This window comes from Melanotaenia boesemani, chromosome 12 (genome assembly GCF_017639745.1).
Source record: "Melanotaenia boesemani isolate fMelBoe1 chromosome 12, fMelBoe1.pri, whole genome shotgun sequence".
In the NCBI taxonomy this organism is placed as follows: Eukaryota; Metazoa; Chordata; class Actinopteri; order Atheriniformes; family Melanotaeniidae; genus Melanotaenia; species Melanotaenia boesemani.
This window is the reverse complement of record NC_055693.1, coordinates 28172494-28192576: the sequence shown is the minus strand read 5'-3', so window position 1 is coordinate 28192576 and position 20083 is coordinate 28172494. Positions and strand designations below refer to the sequence as shown.

The 20083-nt window shown below is 39.9% G+C and overlaps 1 non-coding gene across 1 annotated transcript; it reads left to right on the top strand.

Annotated features, from left to right (window-relative positions):
• Positions 1 to 11016: 11016 nt before the first annotated feature.
• On the top strand, positions 11017 to 11089 carry trnar-ccg. The gene has a single exon. It is a non-coding gene; the product is annotated as a tRNA-Arg (tRNA).
• Positions 11090 to 20083: the final 8994 nt, after the last annotated feature.

Below are 20083 nucleotides of genomic sequence, written 5' to 3'. Positions count from 1 at the left end.
GCCAAGTCTTTGTCTGTTTTGTACCAGCTGGGCCCTCATTTGCTTAAACTTAAGGGCTGATAATAAAAGCCAGTAACAATAATAATACAAGATTATCAGAAATATAATGTCTGTTTACTCAGAGAACACCACTGTTCTAGTGCTTTAAATTATTTCAAGGCATTAGAAAAACTTCACAAATTAACTAACTAATCAGTGGGAAAGCTGTCCAAGCAGAACAAGGTGACGCTTGGAGCTCTTTTGTCCTCAACTTCACGCCAGGGATGTTTTTTAGCCAGTTGCAGCTACTCCTGAATGGTGTGTGGAAGGGTGCGGCTGTGGTGAATTGTGTGGGAAGTTCATTATTTAATGTTTGAAATAGATATTCATTCATGATTGTCAGGAGTGGCATGCTATTTTTTAGGCTGTAAATTAAAGCTGTGCTTATCCAACGTGGTCTCATCAAATCCTCACACTGTCTCCGGGCTGCTCTCATTACTTTCTGTTTAATATTTTTATTCAAGAGTTGAAGGCATAAAAACAGAAACAGTATATGGCAAGAATTTACACATCCTTCGTCGAATTTTTTTTTAACACATCCATCCATACCCATAACTAGAACACAAAACAATGAAATAGAATAAAAATAAATAAATAAATAAATAAATAAAGTAAAAGGTAAACAACTTATAAGATCAAGCACTGAGCCATACGACACAGTCCCCAGCAAGGGGACTGAAATCTGTCCACAGAGACAAGTTCTTCTGCCAGAAAAAGTATCTCAATAGATCAGGTGTATAGGCAATAGGACAGTGCTAAATCAAAAGTCCTGGTGGTTTATCTTGAACACACACAAAGGGAAAAAAAAAAAAAAGGGGGGTGGGAGGAGGGTTAAGAAGGGGGGGGGGGGGGGGTGCCGGCCAGTCTGGCTTCAGGTTGTTGCAAAGTCTAAGAAACCCTGCCATTTCTTATAAAACCGATTTGGTAAACCACATCTTGAGTATCTAATTTTCTCTATTTCAGAAGAGACATAACTTCGTTGACCCAGTGGGTAGTAGATGGGGGTTGGGGTGACTTCCAATGCAGAAGTAAATGGCGTCTAGCTATTAAGGAGGTAAATGCAATGGACTTCCAATTCTAACACTGAGCACTGTTTATAATTCACGCGGGACCTCCAAATATTGCTACATGTGGGGGAGACAGCAACAGATTTAGAGAGCCTTTTGACATTGTGTCAAATAAACCCGCCAAAATTCAACTAGCGTAGGACCAGGAGAAAAAACATGTGTGTGAGATGACAGGGCGAGCCACACATCGACGCAGGCATCAACAGAAGGCTGGGAAAATCCTTGCCAATTTAGCCTTGGAATAATGGCATCTGAAAAAAAACGTTGAACTGAATAAGTGTCAAACGGCACATATGGAAGTTTTGTGAATTGTGATAATAGCAATATTCCACCAATCATCCGTAAGCGACAGACCCAGCTCCCGCTCCCAGGTGTCTTTGATCCGTGTTGTATGATGAGCTTTAAAGGAGGAAATGGTGCTGTAAATTTTGGATGTAAGTGATCGTTGTCTGGGTTTTAATTTGAGAAAATCGTCTAGATGGATTCATCGAGATTAGGAAATTTTGTAAACAAGATTTAGCACAGTTTCTCACCTGAAAAATATCTAAACAGATGAGAGGGGGAATATCGTATTCCTTTGAGATGTCTGTGAAGGTACCAAAAATCCCATTCCTAGTAAAGATCTCTGAAACATTTAATTCCTTTATTATGCCACAAGGTGAAGGTCAAGTCAGAGAAATGCTGGTAGAAACAAATGGTTTTTTAAGTAACGGGGTGAGAGATGAGGCTGTTGTAGACTTAAAAAATTTCTAAACTGAAACCATATTTTAGAGTGGAGCTAACTACTGGGTAACTGGTGAAGTGAGAGGGGTTGGGCATAAATAGGGCCAGTTTAAAAGAGCTACAAGAGATGACGGGGGCAGGATTGTGCCTCCAATTGGCACCAAGGAGTCCCAATAGAGTTGAACCAGAACAGGATTTTGGAGATATTAAGTGCCCAGTAATAGAACTGAAAGTTGGGTAAGCAAAGTCCTCCATCAAATTTACAACTTTCCAGTACCGTCCTACTAATCCTAGGTACTTTTAACCTTTCCATAAGAATTCTGATATCATTGAATTAATTGATTTGAAGAATGTTTGGGTCAAAAAAACAGGCAGGCACTGAAACAAGAACAAAAAACTTAGGAAGGATATTCATCTTAACAGCATTAATTCTTCCAATCAAGGATAAGGGGAGGGAACGCCATCTTAGAAAATCTGCCTTGACCTCCACTAGTAATGGAGAAAAAATTTGCGGTGAGGAGAGAGTTCCAGGTCCTTGTTACATTAACCCCCAGATATCTAAACCCAGCACACTTAATTTAAGGGACATCCGATTGCATGCAATTTTTAGATAATGTATTATAGGAAAGCATTCACTCTTAGCGATGTTGATCTTGTACCCAGAAAACGAACCAAACATTCGAAAGAATGAGAGAAGAGCTGGGAAGGCTTTAGTAGGATCTGACACATACAGTTAATAAGTCATCGGCATATAAGGACAATTTATACTCCTTATGAAAACGTGTATTCCATTTGAATATTTAGATGTTCTTAAATAATAGATAAAGGCTCAATTGCAAGTGCAAATAAAAGCGGGGACAAGGGGCAGCCTTGACGACAAAAACCTCTGTTCAAAAGGAAATAATCTGACTGCACCCCATTAATAATGATGCTGCACACGGTGAAGTATAAAGCAGACGAATCCAAGATATGAACCCATTTTCCAAGCCTAAACTTAGTGAGAACTGAAATCAATAATCCCACTCCACCCTATCAAAAGCCTTTCTCAGCGTCAGCTGAGATTACGACTTCTGGTACGAGAGTGTTCTCACAGGAGTAAATAATGTTGAAAAAGAGTGCGAATGTTGGAAAAGAGCTGACGGCCCCTTTATAAATACCGGTTTTGTTCTTCTGAAATAATCAGGGGGAGAACCTTATCCAAACGGCGAGCTAGAGCTTTTGCAAGGATCTTGGTGTCCACGTTAATTAAGAGAGTGGTCTATAAGAGGTGGTAAGTTCTGGATCCTTGTCCTTTTTCAACAGGAGGGAATTGAAGCTTGCCTCAATGTACAGGGAAGAGAGCCATTAGTCAAGAGATTCAGTATAAACAGAGTGGCAACAATGGGATCAATTTACCGGAGATGCTCTATAGAATTCCGTGCAAACCCGTCCGGGCCAGGAGCTTTGTTGTTCTGCATGTCCTGCAGGGCCAGGATTAGTTCTTCTCTGGAAAGTGGCTGATCGAGCATATTCGAAGCATCCTGGCTAAGTTTGGAAGTCCAGGTTGTCCAGAAAGTTATTCATATCAGTGTTATCTGGTGGAGATTCGGACCTATATAATGTGGAGTAAAATTTTTTGAAGACCGAATTGATGGAAAGTGGATGATCCTGCAGCGTACCGGACTTATCTCTAATGAAGGAGATGAGACGTAAGGAAGCTTGGCGACGTAGTTGGTGAGCAAGTAGTCTCCCAGCCTTGTCATCCGTGTTCATAGTATGTAGATCTAGAGTGCAGTAGGAGACGTTCAGATCACCAGTTTGTTATAAAGATCAAACTCGGTCTGCAAGGCAACCCTGCGCTTTAAAGCAACCGAGGTAGGGGCAGCTGCAAGCTGCTGGTCTATCTCAGCCAAGTCAGAAGAGAGCTTTTGCATCTTGCCCAGCCGATCCTTTTTCAGGTAGCTGAGTAGGAGATGATCTGACCTCGAAGAAAGCTTTTAAGGATTCCCACAATAAGAGTTTGAGATTGGGTCAGAGTCAGAATGATTAAGAGCAATGAAGTCGTCAATTGCTTGTGATAAAGTCATGAAAGTTAACGTCTGACAGCAATGATACATTAACCTCCAAGGAGTGAGATAACGAGGATCAGAGGAGAGCAGAACATCTAAGGAGAACAGGTGCATGGTCAGAGATAACAAATCGGGTGGTATGAAGAAGATGTAACTTTAGAATTTAATTTAGAGTCCAATAAAAAAATAATCAATTCGTGAAAAGGTTTGGTTGAACTTTGGATTAAAATGAGTAGTGTCTATTGCACGGATTAGAAAGGTCTCCAGGGTTCTACGTAACTATTGCTAGACAGGAAGGTTGAAAGGGCTTTAGACATTGAGGACTGGGAGGAGGTGGGCTTGATCGATCGAGTACCGGGTCTATGACACAATTCATGTCCCCACCTAAATCAACACGTGAATCATGCAGAGATGGGAAGACTTTCGAACAGCTTGTTCATGAGTGAGGCTGTCATAATTGGGGCATAAACATTAACCAACAATACAGGACACGGCATAGAGAGCCTGAAACCATCAAAAATCGCCATCATTATCAGAGACAACGTTAGATTTTGTAAATTTAACTTTCTTACTGATCATGATAGCACAACCTCTGGATTTGGAGTTAAAACTTGAATGGAAGATATCAGAGACCCAGGGACACCTCAGTCTAACCTGGTCCTTAGTTCTCATATGGGTTTTCCTGCAAGAAAACAATATCAGGCTTGAGACGTTTCAGATGAGAAAGGACCCTGGATCTCTTAACGGGACACCCAAGCCCTTAATATTCCATGTTAAAAATCTCACAGATGAGCTATTAATACTGGCCATATACAGTCAGGAGGTGTATAAGGATGTGAATTGACTATAGCAACCAGTCGACCACTCGACCGGCACCAGAGGAGGGGAAGGAGGGGGGGGGAGGGACAAGGCATACACAAAAAGGGGGAAAAAGTAAGTAAAATAAATATAGAAAAAAAAAAAAAAAAAACACACATTATATTCACACTCCAAACCCCACATGATCAGTACTGGGGTAAACAAAAAACATAACCAAAATCCCACAACCACCCGCCCCCCCACCCACACCATAAGCACTTACACGACCCCATCCTCAGCTGGTAGGGTGCCCAGTGCTAGCTCCATAAGGAGCCAAAACCAAAGAGGTAAACGCCGATTTCGGGTCCGAACGGTGACACTAGACTAGCAACACAAAAAACTGAACCTCCGCAAAACGTTGTCAATATAATACAAGCAGGGACTCAATTATTAAGAGCTTACACATATATTCACACACAAGCACACCACATGTACAACTGCAAACAAAAAGAGCACGTAGGCACATGTAATACACATGCAGACATACACAAACACATACATACAATACACACACCTCAGACATAAACACAGCCATATGTACACATCCACTTTATGGTCATTTACAAACATAAACCACTTGGATCTGCTCATGTTCTCACATACCTACACAACTACTTCAAACATCACCAAGTGGGACTATGTGGAGTTTAAATTAATTATAACAAGTAAACAGCAAAACAGCAGGCAAAAAAAAAAAAAAAAAAAAAAAAAAAAAAAAAAAGGGGGGAAACAATGTACTTAGCAAACACCTGAACCACTCTTTAAAACCTGCCACTGAGTATTAATGTGAATCCTCAAGAGAGAGAGTCAAAAACAGTAATGAGCTACACAAGTCTCTAACAAGATGTATACAAGATGTATAGCAACAGAACACACATCCATTAAGTCGCTCAATTTACCACTAAAGATTTGTAAATCAATGGGGATCCGAGCTGAAGTGACATACCTTGGCATGGCTAGAGGGAAGTAGGTTACTTGCTTAGAGTTCTAACAATATTGCAGCCTCTTCAGTTGATGTGAACTCTTTAGTTAGCCCATCCTTCGTAATCTTGAGGCGTGCTGGTAAAGAAGACCAAAACGAATGCCTGAGATGTCCTTAAGCTGACGACGGATGCCGTTAAACGCAGCACGGGGCGCGGGCCGTGCGCGGAGTGATGTCCGGGAACACCGACAAGACATGTCTCTGACCTTGATCTGCTGCTTGGGTTCTGGCCGGTGCAAGATGTCCACACAGTCCGTGTAGTGTGCAGGCGGGCGATGATTGGCCGTGGGCGTTGAGACGGTCCGGGTCTGGGCTGGAAGGGAGCCGGTGAGCGCGGTCAACCACAGGGGATTTCTCCAAATTGAAAGCTTCCTTCAGCTAGAGCGGAGACCGTGGCTGCATTGATGGGATCGTTGAAGTTCTCATCACTACCAGATTCTGATATTGTTACGGCGGGACCTCGCTTCCAGGTCTTCACATCTGTCTTCCAGTGTTGCGAACTGTGTGGAAAGTGTTATCCACTTGATTCTGTAAGTGCAGACAACATCGTCTGTGCAGGTTGAAAGCGCACCCTCCATACCTTCACAGTACTTTTTAAGTCATTCACCTCCGGTGTTGATGGCCGCCATGTTTGCACCCAGCTCCGTCTCACCGACAAAAAGTTCAGATTTAATTGAGGTTTAAATTTTTCCGTCATAGCCAGCTGGTAGCTCATTCTTGAAAAAATTCCACCCATTTCCTACGCGTATCGCGGCTAGGAGTTCGGCTTTAAAATCTGCCGGGGAGATGGTAGATAGAATGTCGTAACCGCCGAGGCAGGTGCGGGGGATCAACTATTCGAGGATGCAGGCGGAGTGGTAGGCCGCCCCGATGAAGCCGTAGAGCTACCCCGGGCTTAACTTTAGGCATTATAAGGCCACGCAGAAAGATCGAGAACAGGTTGACAAAAGGAATGGAAAGGAATATGTCCACACAGTTAAATCACTATGAATACCCTGGAGAAGATGTTAGGAGGTTTTGGCGGGAGCTCCGAAGGCCGCGTGTTACTCCATCGGACACAGAAACGGAAGTCGCTCAATCATTACTTTAACCAGCAGTTTAACACTGTGAGTGATGAATCTTATAGATGGACGACCGGCAGCACTGTCAACAGCAGTTGTTCAGATGACATCGCTTTAGAAGCTGGAGAAAAAAATGTGAGAATTTAGTTGTTGAACTCATGACAATAAGAGAGTAAAAAGCTTATTGTGTTTTATATTCAGTCGTAGACATAAGACGTCAGCAGGTAATGAAACTCCTATGTGAGGGGCTGAATGGGACCCCTCGAATGAAATGCCATAGTAACAAATGTGACAGAAACCTCTAGGTGTGTCTAACAATAAACCAAACCAGTGCTTCACAGCGGTCAGTGAAGGGATAATAACCAGGCATGCTGTGTTTTCCAGGTATTCATACTGTCACGTAAACTCGCAGTGATCATCTTGGTCTGAAGGTGGTTCTCCTGCACAAAGAGAAACACATTGGAGTCAGCCACTGATTTCTAAACTTCCTACACAATTCACCACAACTACACCCCTTCCACACACCGCTCAGTAGTAGCGCAGCTGGCTAAAACATCCTTGACGTGGACATTGAGGACAACAAGAGCTCCAAGCGTCACCTGGTTCTGTTTGGACAGCTTTCCACATACAAGCCCCCACCACGTCGTCAATCTGCCTGTTGTTCTTGCTACAGTGTAGGCTTGTAGGGGCTGAAGAGAGAGAAAGCATCAGTATACTGCAGTTTACACACACCAGATTTGTTAAAGAGCTCATTAATAACGTTTAAGGTCACATGTTTATTTGCTTAAACAACTACTAAATCCATCTCTGTCAGGCTGGGCTTCACCTTCACTCTATGAAGTGAAACATACAAAACATATAGGTGAGAAAATGGACTCTATCTGTCCACCTTAACTAAACAGCCAAAAAAGACAGCAGGTCGTGGGAGCAGATGCCAGCTGGTTATGTAAATGGTGAAAGCCATCAGTATGTTGCTGTATTTAAAGCTCCTGCAACTACTTTGAAACAGATAATAACTTGGAAATCGAGCCAGCAGGTAAATCATTAGCGTTAGCTCATTGAAAGGTAATGTTCCTTGGGAACATTTTAAACCCTGTTATAGATCTGTTTTTATATCGTGTATTACCATGGTTACAGCTCTGCAACACAAGTAATGGAAGTTCAAAGCTTACTGTAGATTTGGGGGGGGGGGGGGGGGGGGGGGGGGGGATGATGCAGCCCTCCCTTTATTTATTTTGGGTTTATATGTGGACATTGCTAGATCTGCTGGAAATGAAATAATAATGTATTATTATTATTATTATTATTATTATTATTATTATTATTATTATCCCAATACCAGGTTTGTTAACTACAATAAAGAACACATATGTTAACATTTTTTTTTTTTCACCTTCTTTCCTGAATTCATAGCTTCATGGATATCCTTTGTCCAACAGACTTGTGAAACACACAGTACAGTCTGACCTGGCAAGTCATGCACCCAGTTGATGCTCAGCTTACTGGGGTACACCTTGATTATGTCCCATATTGCATAAAATGGGCCATTAGTGGGAAACATAAAAAAAAAAAAAACAATGTTGTAAATCTTCATGTGGGTGATATAGAGTGCATCACTGAACACCGCACTTGCAATGTCTTCAAAGTACTTCTTCAGAAGAGACTGCATCCTGAAAGAGACGAAGAAAATGCAATAGCTCCTGTATCCACATCAGCAGGGCTGTTTATCTAATCTTTTGCCAAGGCATAGCGTAACCTCATTTCTATTGAAACCAACATAGCCACAACATGTCAGCTTTGGAACAGCAATAAAAGGTGGATGTAAACATTAAGAACAAATCCATTCACAAGGGAGCAGAGTGCAGGAAAAAATGGTAAAGAAGTGCAAAGTGTGAGGTAGGCTTAAGGTGTTAGAAAGGGCAGCAGAGATAGTCTTTATAGACATTTTATAAGGTAAGGAGGAAGAGTCCCTTCTCATCACTATTTTAGCTTGCTTCTTCCATTATTAAAACAAATGGGAATTACGTAGGGATCTCAGGGTATTCACATCATCTAGCCTGAAGTAAGATTTAGGACTTTTTTCAGGGAATTTTAGTGTAATTAAGATAGATGAACACAATCATACTCAAATTCTTTAGTAGACCAAAGACTGAGTTTCCTATTCAGTGATGCTTGGTCAGGCCTCTATGGTATCTGTCAGCAGATGTGAGTTTGTGGGTGTTTTCTGACTTTCTTTTCCGTTTAGGAGTTTAACATGCAGCTTGGTTAAGTTGAGATGTGATGACTGACTCTGCTTCGAAGAACATTCCAATACTTTAATCCCTCCATTCTTTGTGGAGAATGTTTAGGTTATTATGAAGAGCCTTTATGCATTTAACTGAATCTGGACAGATTCTTCTTTCGCATCTCAGTAAACACTATTACCCACTGCTGTTCCATTACACTGCCTCTGTTTTACTGATGATGATGTATTTAAAAAAAAAAAAAAAAAAACGATCTTGAATTTTTCTTTTTTTTTTTTTTTTTTGCTTGATACTGGTGTACCAGTTGAAACAGGGTTTGCTTTAACTTAACAAAATGCTGTAGAACTACTTTAACTTTGTAAGATGTTTCTTGATAGTGTGAGCTGGCAAACTCTATTTTTAAAGGTTTGCACCTTTGGAGAATCCGCTTGCATTCAGCTTTGTGTTTTCTATAAATGGAAGACTTAGACATTGATAAGTTGACCTGCTGCAAGGTCTTCCTTCTTACCTGGGCTTTTCCACCACAGCTGTCTCATTCTTCGTGCATCTGATCTCTCCTGAGTGGAACAAATTGTTGAACTCCTAATGTTCAACATGTGCTGTCTCTGATGCTTTCACTATGTTTTTGCAGCCCAAAGAAATGGTCAGTCTCACATTTATTGAAAGTTCTGACAGCATAATATGGGTTCTAGTTTGTACCTTTTTCTAAAGAAATGGCTATTAAATACAGATTTTGTGCCTGGATTTAATAGAATTTACTTGAAAATTTAGTGAGGGAATTGTGATGCAATCAAATAAAAAACCCCAGCGTATAACTCTCATTCATCATTTTCAGACACTTTCTCATCATGTCCTGTGGACTCTACAGCTGCAAATGACACATCTGTCCTTGGTTTTAGTCCATTTAACTCCAGTACAGTGTTTACTAGAATTTTCTGAGGTCTAATATCCAGCTATTTTTTTTCTGACGCAAAACTTTTTAACAGCTGTGTAATTTCAGTGTGCAGTTTCCAGGACTTTTAAACGTCAGACATCCGGCATTGGTTAATCCATTGGGTCTCTGCATCCAAAAGTAAACTCTTTTGTTAGGTTATTACATTCAGTGACCAAGAATTTGTATTTTTCCCTAAAAATCAAACTCTGTCTAACATTAACCGCATTCCAGGGCTCATCCAAACACCGACACCAGTGCTACTGACATGTCAGACCTCATGATTGTGTGTGGCTCCACAACTTTAATGGAATCACATTTATTATTAACTGCACGTCTTGGCTGGAATTAGAAAATTATTATCAGTAAAAACATATAGGGAACCAGGACAGAGGTGAATAAGGTTTTGCAGAATAAGATGAAAAATTGTTTCTATAATTAACTTACCAGAGCTAATCTAATATTTCTAGCCTGAAACCAGTTTCTAAAAGACAGTATGGCTTTGATTTTTTTTTTTTTTTTTAAGATTTCCTTGCTTGCTTTCTAAATCTCTTTTTTGAGCTGGGTTGGAGAATGGTCTGAGGCTTCAAACTCAACAAACTTAAACCCATTTTGGCCCAATATTTTGAATATAAGGAGTTATCAAACAATATATTACAGCACAAAAAGAGCTATATAAATCTAATCCATTATTATTATCATTATTGTGGGGTCTTTGGTCTCATTGAGGATTTCCAGCTGTTCTTCGCTGGAGAGGAAAAAGAAGAGAGGAAAATATGGATCTTTCATCTCCAGGTAGTTGTTACGATCTTTGAGCTTTGAGAATCATTTCCAGAAACTTTTAGCTTCTCCAACATCTAGCTGTATGTCACTGTAAAACATGTTTGTCTCAAACCAGACAGAAGAACGGTGTTCAAAGCCTTTTCAAATGGAGGCTGGAAACTTCATAATGATCCAAGTTATTAAAGTCATTACTGTGAGTCGTTCATATTTGATGCAGCCTGATTGTTTGAATGACTTAGAATCAAGCTGTGATGAATAACACAAATCATTCACTAAGTTGTGGCCCAGTGGCCTAATGGATAAGGCATCAGCCTCCGGAGCTGGGGATTGTGGGTTCGAATCCCACCTGGGTCATATGTTAGTAAGATTATAAAAAAAATATTAAAGCTGCAAGCAGCGATGAAGGCCCTTGCAACTATGGTGCCGCTCTGGCTATCACACCACCCCATAATCTGGCAACCTCTCTCCCCCACCATGCTCTCTCTTGCTTGCAGCTGTACACTCACTTGTCCCCATGTTTTCTGCCTTGGGTGGTCATTGTCTCCCTCTGAGGATCACCTGGTACATCACTGGGCCGAATAATGACATCAGAAGTGTTAATGACCATGTTCTGAGCAATTGTGTGAAATAAATACAAACAAAAGCATGGTTTTAAGATCCACAGATATCAACATTGCCACTAGGGGGCGCTATTGTTTTTGTTCATGTACTAACACTTTCAGTTTGGGACTTTAATGACCACTGCCAAAAATCACGTTCTTTGGTCCAGAGAGTCCAGAGTTATAGCCACTTCCTCTTTGATGGCAAAGGACTGAAACCTCACAGGCAGCCATTTTAATCACGATGTTGTAAGAAGTTTGTTTTATTGTGAATCATGAGTTCATCAAGGATGATATTGATGAGTTTGAGTAGGTTTTTAAGGTTTTCCATGGTAAAAAATGTGGTACTTCCCATTTCCAGGGGACGGAGCTAGGGCGTTCACAACATCTGGACATGTAGATGTGGTCAGCGTGGAAATGGCATCATACGTAGCCATTTTAGTTCAGATTTGTTGTTTTATATGTAAGTTATATCAATTTTGTCTCTCATGGCGAGATATGAAAGTTTGAGGTCACGTCTGACTACGATCCTTCCTGTTGAGTTTGATGGCGTTGAACCAATATTCGCCATGGTTACGTTTGGCGAAGGAACTTGAGATTTTTATTGTGGCATCATTAAAAGGGTTTGACCTGTTGTGAAGCACTTTCAAGTGTCTGGGGTTCATGCCTGAGAAGAAGGACCCCAGCATCTGAAAAAAAGCACTTCCTGTTGAAAGTGGGCGGGAGCTTAGGGCTTAGACCGGAAGTGGTCATATGGATGGTTGGGATCCGGGCCATGACTAAACCCTGTGAGTTTGATAGTGATTGGGTGAAAAATTCCAAGACCTAATGATTGATTTATGATGTAATAGCGTCTTATTAAGTTTCGCCATGGCGCCACGGTCTCGCCTTGCAGCGTAGAGCAACAGTTTTCACCGGATATCATCCCCAACTTGTTTTCAGATGTCGGACCCAGTTTGACCCGGTTTTTGTTCAAAACGTCTTCTGAACATCCTAGAACCATTTTTGGTGTCAGTATAATATCTCTCGGAGGAGTTTGTTCAAATGTGAGGTCAGTAAAACGCCACAATGGCGACTTTGACCCAAATGGCCGACTTCCTGTTCGATTTAGACAATTTCATTTATTTGTTCGCCCTACCATATAGAACATGTGTACAAAGTTTCAATGAAGATTGATAACTTGCAGTGGAGGGGCATCACAAATAGGTGGCGCTCTCATCCAGTTTTTGCTTGAACAGACCCGAGCACTTGAAATTATAAAATTTTTCACATCCAATGGGGGGTGTGGGGGTTAGGCAAAATTTGGTGAGTTTATCGAGCATGTTCAGGCCCCCAAAAATGCGATTCCTTGTGCGAAATAATAATAGTAATAATAAGTAATAATAAAAAACGCTTGCATTTTCAATAGGCCTTCGCACCTCCGTCGGTGCTTGGGCCCAATAAAACTTGAACCAAGTACTTTCTTGACATAAAGGGGTGTTAAATGTTAGTTTGAATGGTTTACATGTTTGGTAAACTGTTGACAGCTAAGACAAGTCCCCTACAGAGAATCAAGTGTGTATAAAAGAATGGATGGATGAGATACAGGAAACACCAGCTTCAACACATTTATTTGCCAGGCAGGGAAATAACTTGTTTAAACTTATTTTCCCATCCTAACACTCCACACTGCTGCAGATTTGCATTGCATGTAGGTGTAGGCTCCAAATAAATCATTCCATAAACATGAAGGAAATCCAGACAGTCCAGAGCTTATTTGTTTATCAACAACATATATATAATGTTGTGTTAATATGTTTTCTAACTTTTTTTTTTCCTTTTCTTCTTTTTTAGCAAGACTTAGAAACTGAAACATCTCCATTTGCAAATATACACTTATGCTACTTTCTGAGGTGCACCTTGTCAGAAATAGTCTAAAAATCTTATTTTGGTTTCACATGAGGGCAGAGAATTGCTGACTTCCTCTCATTAAACTGTTGGCAAAATTCTGAAATAAAGCCTGCTTTTAAATTCATTAGAATCCTCTAAACAGTTAACTTAAAGATAGAAGCAAAAAAGCATTTTCTACCAAACACTTTTAAAGACAGTACTTTGCAGTAATCTTATCATTGTTAGAACAGATTTCTCTCCGCTTCTTTTAGGAACTGCTCAGCTTAGAGCGCGTTGCCTCATTTTAATAGGAATTTTTTCTTTCAGGGGTCTCTGTACAACACAAGTAAGATTAAATAAAAAGAGATTGAAACGAAGGTTTGTTTTTTTTTTCCTAGATCAATAATCAGTAGAAGAGGTTTTGGATATCAATAACGGACATGTCTTTAAGCCTTAATTAAATGATCAAGCTCAATAAGCCAAGACACAGCAGATGATTGAGATGAAAACTCTTAGGTGATTGCATTTCAAAGGACATAAAATTATTTCTGCTAAGAGTGTCTGATGAAGACTGATTCTATCTTTTCACAAATTTCATCATACTTATGATTTTGGCTCATTCTTTGAGAGGACAATGTAAATAATAGGTCTAATTTTATTATTCACCTGAGCCAGCGGGAAGCTATTCATGAGTGCACTGAATGGATTAACATGGTATTATGTGATATAATGCAGTTTTTATGCAGCAAACAGATGGGCTTCAGCAGAGGACAAGATGTGTTCACAGCTGATATAGGCAGGTCTATAATCTAGGGAGAGAAAACCCGTAAGGTAAATATTGGCATACAGCTCAAAAGAAAATCATTTTTTGTATATTCAAGGTACATTCTGCAGAGTATTACATCTGCGTGTGAGTGTAAATGTCATAGTCAAGAGAGCATGATCGTTCAATACCAGTGTGTTGTTACTGGGTGAATGCATCAGTATGTTAATAAACAGTTTGCCAGTCATTTTCTCTACCAGCTTCAGAGGTGAAACAGGGTCTCCATTCCTCAACTCATTAGAGGGGACAAGGGTGAGGCGTGCAGCATAGTTAAAAAGAAACCGGTTCATCAAAATAAATTTTTTGAACTTTTTTTTGCTGTTTTATTTATTTATTTATTTTTTATCCACAACTGTGCATGCAATAGCAGGTAAGCGACATCTTATAAAAGCCAGCTATATTTTTTTTATAAGAGGCCTAGGGAGGAATAGGAGACTGAAAAGTGCTGGGAAAATTGTGGAATCTTGAGGCAGCTCCCAGTGGCTGATCGGATGACAACAGCCTGGGTGGAAACACCATCAGGCCTGATGTGATGTGCTGGTAGCTGTGCGGTGGCCTGGCTTTTCTGCTCCCACTGCTCTGTGTCATATGATTCTAATTCATGCACTGTTGATCAATGGCAAAGGACAAGTGTAGAGATGTGTTGTTTGTCAGCTTTTGATGCAGTAAAAGCCTACATGCAGAGGCTTATTTTTCCTTCACTGTGTTGAGATTTAGAATATTTTGCCGCTAAAGCAAACATATGAAATCTGAGACGAACAATAAGAATTTCCAAACAAACCATTTTATTTTCCAAAATTTGCAAATGAACCTCAATTTTAATCCAAATTCACAAGCTAAATGGCTTTCAGAACTGACAACAAATTTGCCCTGAAGATCATAAACACAATCGAGGGTGAGCGAAAAAACCTTTTATAACATCCTTTTAGAGAATTATTTGCAAATAAGAGACCAGGAAGATCAGGGAGGTGTGTTCCAAGAATGCAGGGATTAATGGAAAGGTCTTGCTTATTTTAATAAGTCTGGCTCATCAAGGTGAGAGAACCATTCCATCATTGTGGCTTTGAAAGAGTCCCAGGCTGAGTTTGCCACGGTAACTAGTGCTGGTGAACAACTCTGCTCCAGACCAGGATGACTGGAACCAGGAAGTTTGTCTCAAAGGATGTCAGACGGGTCGAAACCGGAAACTTGACAAGTGTTTCTCCAGATAAATCCACTCTCACGCTACACAACTCATGTAATGAAGATAATCTATCAAAAATCAAATAACTATTTTCATTGGTTTTAAAATAAATAAAGACCTTTATATTTTACTAAAAAAAAGTCAACTTGCCTTTACCATTAATTCAAAGAACCACTGTCCTGGGAATATAAGAAAAGTTGAATAGATCTGATTATGGAAACTTCCAACACATTTGCTCTGTTGGCATTTTTTGCCATACTACCTCTATGGTTCTGTTAATGGCTGCAGTTTTGTCTGTTTCTGGTGAAAATATGTTTGTGTTTTTCTTATAGATCCAGTATCATCTGCTGATGACAAGAACAACGCTCTGATTTCACCTTTAGGCTCCCAAACTACCTCCTACCCCATAACTACTTCCAATGAAGTCACACGCGCAGCTGTAGACTCGCAGCACTTTAATTGGAGGGGGGAGGGTATAAATAAGATGGGCAGGAATGGACGCCCTCTTTCCATCCACCGGAAAAGTAAAGCAATCGTTGCTATGGCAATACAAAGACCCAAATTTCTTTGTGTGTGTCGTGTGAAACAGTTGTATAAATGGCCTTTTTTTTTTTTCTTTTTTTTTTTTGTTTTGTTTTGTTTTTTTTCTTTTTTGTTCTTGTACTGTGCGTGTTGGTGGGCAGGTATTTTCTACATGGTTTACAGGTCCAAGAACATTATGTTTTAGAGTTTTATGTATATCTTAAAATGTTTCTAGAGATATTTTTTAAAAGAAAATAGAAAGTGGTTTCCCATTTTAGCTAAATAATAAGATTTTTAAAAAGACATAAATGGAGGGTAAATGGCACATTCCACTCACATCTAATCTTGAACTTGTGAGTCACTTAGTTTTCTGTCAGTTTGCACTGTTTCTCACCCAGTCCAGTAGTCGCTTAATGGTGAGCTATTGTTTTGTTAGGAATTTAAACATTACTGCAAGACTTTCTTTGTTTTCTCTTCTTCCATAACTTTATCAAATTATTACAGAAGTCCTTACGTAAATGTTGTTTCACTATGAAACTTTTTTTATTTCCATAAACAAAAACAGAAATTCAGAAATATGAGCACAAATTCAAGTGTAACAAACTGGACTGCCATTTGGGCCAGCAAGTTGGGAAAGGCATCCACATCTCATGTGGCTAGAGAGTACGTATGCACATCTGTGTGTAGGCTTTCTGTCCCTCTGTGACCTCATTTTCTTTGTGGCTCCACACACTTGTGCCCCTTCCAGACAAAAATCCATAATTTCTATTTGATGGTGCAGTCAGGCTGGGCTTTCTGGAGGACACTGCCTGAAATTGATTGTGTCTCATTTCAGGTCTACGTGAGGACGCCAATTACCCTTTGGAAAGTCTTTGAGGATGCTGGTGCAACACTTTCTTTTTCTTTCTGTTGTTTTTGTCTTGTTCTCTCCTTTCCAATTCATTCATTCTTCTCTTTCTGCAGTTCCTCTTTCCTCCTGTGTTTCACCATCTCGCCCTCTGCTGGATGTCTTGCGGCTCTTTTTCTTTCTTTATTTTATTTATTATGTGACCATTTGACTACAGCTACCTTCCGGCAGAAATGTGTGACAAGGTTCCTTATATTCGTTGGGACAAATGCTCATTCTGCATTGGTTAATACAGGACCAACTTCTGATTTCACCACACTGGTGGCCTTGGTGTTGGTCTGCCACCCCTGTCCTGGGAGACATTTCTCTCGGCCAGAGCTGCATGTCTGACACACGCTTGTTTTGGTTGTGTTTGCCCATAATAATTTTTCATTCAAATTTAACCCAAATACCCAGTGTGCGTTGTAGTCTGCTTCTTGTATTTGATTCAGTTTGAAGTTTTTTTTTTGTTTTTTTTAATTTAAAACAACAAATACATAAGAACAGTGGTCTAGTACATGTTATGTTTGACTTTAGATGCTCTCAAAGTCTTAAAGGGGTCTTCACCTGGGCCCCATTCAAAAAGTTTAATCTGGATAAAAGCTATCTGAATTTGGGAACCCCATTTTTTTCAGGATGGCGGATCACATAATCCAGCTCACTTTTACCCTGGTCGTTCAAAGTAAATTAGGATTAGATCACCTAGATTCAAAAACGCTGTTTTTCAGGATCACCACATCCAGATTTCCAGCATGCAGATTCAGTGTTGTGCTGCCTGGTGTTGTGCCCGAAAAAAGCACCCTTGCCCGTGAAAAGCACCCTCTCTCAATGAGCCTTATCAAAAGCATGAACTAACCTGCTGATAAAAAGAATATATATATATATATATATATATATAGACACTACTGTTCAAAAGTTTGGGGTCACTTTTGCCATGGGATTCAATAGGGAAGCGACCCCAAACTTTTGAACGGTAGTGTATTTATAAATATATACATACTATATATATATATATATATATATATATATATATATATATATATATATATATATATATATTATACATATAAATGGTCTGTATATGTTTTTTTTTTTTTTTTTTTTTTTTTTTTTTTTTTATGGTCTGTATATGGTCACACAGAAATAATAGGACCAGGACCAACAGGGACAGATTTACTGAGGGGGTGCATATTCTGGCAGACCTGGCTGCCAGAATATGCACCGCCTTCTATATCTGACTCCCAAATTCACAACAGTTTTTGCTGATCATGGTATGAGCATACTCTGAAAAGATCAAAGTGTTTAGACTAACAGGGACAGATTCACTCGGGGGGTGCATATTCAATCTGTCCCTGTTAGTCTTATTATTCTGTGTGACCATATACAGACCACTTAAGCATCAGTGTTTGACTTTTTATTTCTCTGTGTAATAGATAATGTATATATTTTTTCTTTTTAGCAGCAGGTTAGTTCTGGGTTTTGGTAAGGCGAGATGCTGTTAATGCGCTCCTTGAGAGGGGGGTGCTTTTCACGGCAGGGGTGGTTTTTTTCGGCACGACAGAGGTAGCGGCCCAATCTCAACAACGACCTCAACACATCATTGGGCCCAACTGGCCCAATGATTAAAGTGGCCTCAAAAGTAAGTGATTACTGTGTTACACCTGATTTCATTGATCAAAATAGACCCCATGACAGCGGGGGAGGGGCTAAAGTCATGGTACATTTGTATAATTCTGTGATTGAGTGACTGGTAAAACTTAACAGACACGTCACAATTTCAGCCTTTGTCAGACTTGACAGAAGTAAAATTGGATGTATTGATCAGTGAAGGATGTTCTGCCATCTGACATAAGCTTGCAGCTGTTGCTGCCTTAACTGTACTGAGGCATCCAAGTACAGAACTGTTCTGTACTGGGATACCACTTGGGCTCACTAGTTGAGGTATTGGGAGTGAATGGCTTAGCTCTCATCCGGTTTGAAGGATGGTCCCCCTCCCCACCGTCCCTCACACTGACTGACTTGCAGAGCTCCTTCAGACACAGACTGCTGCATCCAAAGTGTGAAGGAGCTATTGCAGGTTCATGATTCCTGCAGCAGTTAGACTGGAAACCAGCACTGCTCCCAGTACACCACAAACAGACTCAGTAAAATTCAATATAATTTATTAATGTAAATACTTATTTTCTTTTTAATTTTTTATAATTTGTATATCTTAACAGGTAGGTGTCTGGGGGAAACCTGTGTGGAGTTGTTCTCCCCATGTATGCATGAGCTCTCTCCCATCTTCCTCCCACAGTCCACAAGCATGCATGTTTGGCTGATTTGAGTCTAAATTCTCGCTAGAAGTGAATGTGAGTCTGACTGAATGTTTGTGTCTCTGTGTTGGTTCTGTAATTAACTAGGAACAGCTCCAGCCCCCTCGCGATCCTGCATTTGAATGATCTGTTATCTCAAGATAACAAGATAAATTATCCCGTTATCAACAGAAAACTGTGTTAAAAATAACATGCAAGCACACACAGAGAAACAAAGTTTAATTTTCCTCCATTTAGCTGTATGGATGCAGAATTTGGCCAAGAAAATCAGAAGGTTCAATACCAAATCACATTTACTGTCATACTAATACCAAACACAATGAGAGGAACCTGTAATACTGGGTTAGAACCAGTCCTCTAAATCTTCTCTAAATGTCACTGAATGAAAAGAATATGTGATCAGTCATTTCATTCATAGTGTCACATAACAGTTGTTATGGTCAGTGTTAAGTCTCAGTCTTAGCAGCTCATTGGATGGATAAACAGAGATCCATACTCCTGGTCCTCAGGGACTGGTGTCCTGCATGTTTTTGAAGTTTCCCTGTTGCAGTACACCTGACTCAGATCAATTCCAGTAGGGAAACTTCTAAAACCTGCAGGACACTGATCTTTCACATCTCTAACCCAGACTGAGGATCCCTGGTTTAGGATTTTAAATGAACTTTTGTGTCGGGGCATACAGGATAATTAGTGTGCTCACATTATTGCGTTCCTGTTTCTCTTTCTTCCCCTCAAAAAAGATTTAAACGACATGATTTTGATACTGTAATAAAGCATCCTAAATCAATAACCTGTAAACCTTCATCCTTATGTTCTTTAAAATAGCTTTAATATTTAAAAAAAGCTACAATAGCTTTTATAAACTTATAAGGATGGCCATTGCAGATGGCCAAATGCAGGATAAATGCATCGGGTAAACACTCCAGCTTAGTAAGTTAAGTCTCTTTGCAACCATGCATTCAATTTGGTCTGACATTCAGTAATTTGGTTTTGTATGTTTAAACTTAACAGATTTTTCCATCTTTAGTTAAATGTAATTCAAGGTATTTCACTGAGAATTTGATAGGAATGTTATGTGTGACATTGAGAAAGCAGTTACAAATAGCTAATAGTTCACATTTGTTGTGGTTAAGTATGTGGCCTGATTCTTT